General features: G+C 40.7%; 1 pseudogene; it reads left to right on the plus strand.

Annotated features, from left to right (window-relative positions):
• The first annotated feature begins 2,623 nt into the window (after positions 1-2,623).
• On the plus strand, positions 2,624-2,724 carry LOC120248141 (annotated as a pseudogene).
• The last annotated feature ends 1,460 nt before the right edge of the window (positions 2,725-4,184 follow it).

The following is a 4,184-nucleotide window of genomic DNA, read 5'->3' on the forward strand; positions in this document are numbered from 1 at the left end:
AGGAGAGGGGAAAATGTAAACGTTAGGGCAAGATAGGAAAGGAGAACAAGCCAGAGAAGGGAAAATTTAGAAAATGAAGGTAACGTTTAAAGAAAAAACAAATTTATAAGAGTGTGCTGTGAAAATCGAGGCATCACCCACGCAGACGTAGATGCCTGAATGAAGACCAATCTGCTTGGCAAATAAATGCCGGGGAGAGGAAAGCAGGTCAAGTCTGGGATCTCACCAACCACGGGAGGACTTGAACAGTTTATGTGCACCAAATACACTAAAAAGCACTCAAAAGACAACAGAGTCATGATTATTCTTATACTAATTACCTAATTTACAGATTATCTGTGTCCCCTGCTGGGTCTCTTTCTTCTTCCTACAGGATTGTTTGGATATTTTGCTTCTAATTAGCAACTTTGTAAGACTGAGTAGGGAGAAGAGAAGACTGTTAAATCAGGGGGTTTCTTGGTTAGTTTTTGTTTGTTTGCCTGTTTTCTTTCTTGGTCTAATTTTGAGATCCAGCAATCAAATCGGGTTGGGAGAGCAAGAGTAGGATGTGACACTAATGATGAAAGTGCAGTCTTATGAATCCTAGATTTCAAGGAACCCTCACTGTCTGTACCTCATGTTGCTAGACCCAGTCTAAATTATGTAGTCTGAGTTAGAAAACAGCCAGCACGTTATGCAGAGTATACCTCAGGTCAGGCAGAACTATAAACAAAGTAGTTGTTTGGTTAGATGAGCACCGGGAAACAGTTCAGATTGTTCAGACAAGCATTCAAACAAAAACTGACCTCGGAAACTTCTGACATTCACTGATCCCTAAAACAATGTATGTGTGGAGACGCTCATGGAAAACTTGAGCACTAACTGAAACGATAAGAAAAACCTTAACTGGAGACAAGGAACTGACTTTCAGCATCCAGAAATGATCTGATATGTAAATGTATTTACAAGTATAAAAAAAAAAAAAGGAGGTGATTTTCTCAAACGAAACAAGAAGGGTTCCATGGCCCCCAAGATTGAAACCTGTCATAACAACTGTATTTACTCTTCATTGCCTCACCCTTGCTAGCATGGCAGCCCAGTATTTATAGGCACCTCCTTCTGGAGGGTTCTAAGGTGAAGCAGTCTAATTTTGTTATGCTAGTACTTCAACCCACATTTACAAACTTTTCAAATGTTTTAATTTTATCTAAATGTTTTCCATCAGCATGTTCCTTTTTACAAGAATCCTTTATTGTTCCAAGACACAAATCATATCCCTTTGAATTCCGGATGAAAACATTTTAGGCCTATTTATGATTGTATTTCAATAGACATGTATACACATGTAAAGCAGCTTCAGTGTTATTTAAAAATACACTTCAATAGGCCTCATTGTGTTGCTATTAGCAAAGCACTTAAGAAAATGTTTCCAGGTGGCAGGCACCTGCTCTGGCTTTGAAACACCAACCTCAAAACCTATAGTCAAGCACCAAAATGGGGAAGAGCAACAAACTATATATTTCAGCACCTAGCGGTTTTGGCAGCTCATTTGGAACTGGTTATTGCCAGCTGGGCATTTTGCCATTTCCTTGAGGCAAAATTAAAGTGGAAGATGCAAGGGTTTTATTGTAATTTTCCACCACATATTTATATCATTATGGGTTTTGTGCTGCTCTAGTCCCCACACAGTCTCACTGAATATCTTCTCATTATGTCACTGAAATTTGAAGCAAATATAGGATGAGGCAGTGAAAACAAGTGGGCACTGTGTATAGTAAATGATTGCTGGAGATAACACTATGCCTATCAGAACGGGCTACATAATTTGCAGGCCCTGTGCAAGATGAAAATGTGGGGCCCCGTGTTCAAAAGGCAGAGGAAAAGTTCCATCAGAGGTAGTAAAATACCAAGATTTTTCCTTTCCTCGGCAGTTTCTCTCTCAAGCTGCCATGGTATTGTTTACTTGCTAGTCAACGTTGTGTGTGACCACCTCAGGCACAAGGTTAACTGCAGAGTGAGTGGAGACCTGGGGTACCAGCCCACATTTGCCCCCATGTGCACACAAACTGCCCACACACTAGATACTGAGCCTCCTCTCCCTCGAGCTTCAGAAGAATGCTGTGTGCAGCTCTGAGGGGAGGGAAGGTCAAGTCCCAAAGGCACACCACCGCAACCCACACTCAAGAGTACTGCGATTCCCTACACAAGGATATATCAAGTACCTAATTAGGGGTGGCTCAGAAGCTCACCCCACAGAGGCATCATTGTGACACTCTGGAATGAGGACAAAGGCATCAAATGTCCAGTACTGAAATGTCTTGGGCTCTTGCTCTAGAACCCACCACATCTCTACCAGGTTCAGAAGACACCGCAGTTGTGGGACAGGAGCATGAAGGAAGAGGCTGGGTCTGTGAGGCCCTAGAAAGTGTGGAAGCAAGCAGTGGAAAGCAGAAGACAACCAACCTATCTCAGTCCTGGGGCAGGCTCCATTATCCCACCAGGCTTTACTTACAGAACACAAATTCAAACTTAAGACTAAGGACTTGAAGACAGCAAAGCCAGAGCATTAAATGTGAACTGAATACTCTGGTCACAGGCCCAAGAAGCCAGCCCTGATTCACAAGAAACCCAAGGACACGGGCCTGTACTTACTACTGCAGCATATACACTAAAATTGTACAAGAGATACTAGCATGACCCCTGCCCAAGGATGAGACACAAATTCATTATGTATTCCATATTTTAATCTTATAGAAGAATATAAAACACAAACACACACAAATGAGTTACACACAAAACTGGGGAAATCTGAGTAAAACTGGGGAGAGGTGGACTGCATCAATGTCAAGACCCCAGTCCTGATATTCTACTTCAGTTTTGCAAAATGTTACCATTGAGAGAAACCATGTACACTGTATAGGAATTTCTCTGTACTATTTCTCACAATGGTATTCTGTAATAATCTCAATTTTAAAAAGATCCAAGGCCAGGGGTGCCTGGGTGTCTCTGTCGGTTAAGCTCCCAATTTAAACTCAGGTCATGATCTCAAAGTTTGTGAATTCAAGCCCCTATTGGGCTCTGTGCTGACAGCTCAGAGCCTGGAGCCTGCTTTATATTCTGTGTCTCCCTCTCTCTCTCTTTCCCGCCCCCACTTGTGCGCTCGCTCTCTCTCTCTCTCTCTCTCTCAAAAATAAATGTAAAAAAAAAATTTTTTTTAAAGATCCAATGCCTATTAAATGGACAAAAACCAGCATACAGGCCATCATTACCAATATATTCATAACACTAAATTGAATGCAATTTGACTTTGCTATGACATAAAGAACAATTCTTTAAATAACTAGCTTAAATACAAAATCTGCTATCAGCACAAACTGCATCATATACTATCAAGAGAAATGTGTTAAGCTGTATTTCTTATTAAAACTTCTCTTATCTACTTAAGATAAAATGAAAACACACAATCTAGAAACTATAAAAATACTCTAGAAACCTAAGTGGTCTATGGAAAAGCATGCCTTTAATCACAAAGGGGGAGTAAGTGTGTACTGAGTAACATGAAATCAACTTACCAACTTTCAAATGCTTATTGCACCCACAAAGTTGGTTTGGGTACCATTTACAACTGAAAGTATATTTTGAGGCTAGTAGAGTTACTTAATTTTTATATACATAAGACAAAATATCTTGCCTGTCACATGCTAAGAAAATCAAAAGTATAACAGGAAAAATCTGAATTCTCCAGGCTGAGTTCCCAAGGAACTGAGAATTCTGTACTGTTTTTAGGACTGTGTACGTGAGCAAATGCCCAAAGGGGATCAACCTTGTCACAGTCCTAGGGGAAAGGGTGTGCCCATGTCTGTAGGGCCTGGGCAATAGATACTGTTCAAAGGATACCTAATTCTACTCGGACTGTATTAAGTAAGGTAATAGAAGAAACTCACTTAACACCACAGAGCCCAGCACACTGGAAATACTCTAGAGTTATTAGCAATTTATATCAACTATGGCAGCCTGTTTCCACTCTGACCTCTCAAGTGCTTAGCACCAACTCAATATAAATTATGCATCCAATTACTATTTCTGGCTCAGTCAGACAGCATCCGTAGCCAAGATAAACCCACCTTTGGTTCAAGCTAGGACTTTACAGAGACCTGAAGAACTGATTAAACAAAGAGGCTTGGGATCCAAATTAATCTTGCCGC

The sequence above is a fragment of the Hyaena hyaena genome, unplaced genomic scaffold (genome assembly GCF_003009895.1).
Source record: "Hyaena hyaena isolate Hyena2069 unplaced genomic scaffold, ASM300989v1 scaffold_567, whole genome shotgun sequence".
Taxonomy (NCBI): domain Eukaryota; kingdom Metazoa; phylum Chordata; class Mammalia; order Carnivora; family Hyaenidae; genus Hyaena; species Hyaena hyaena.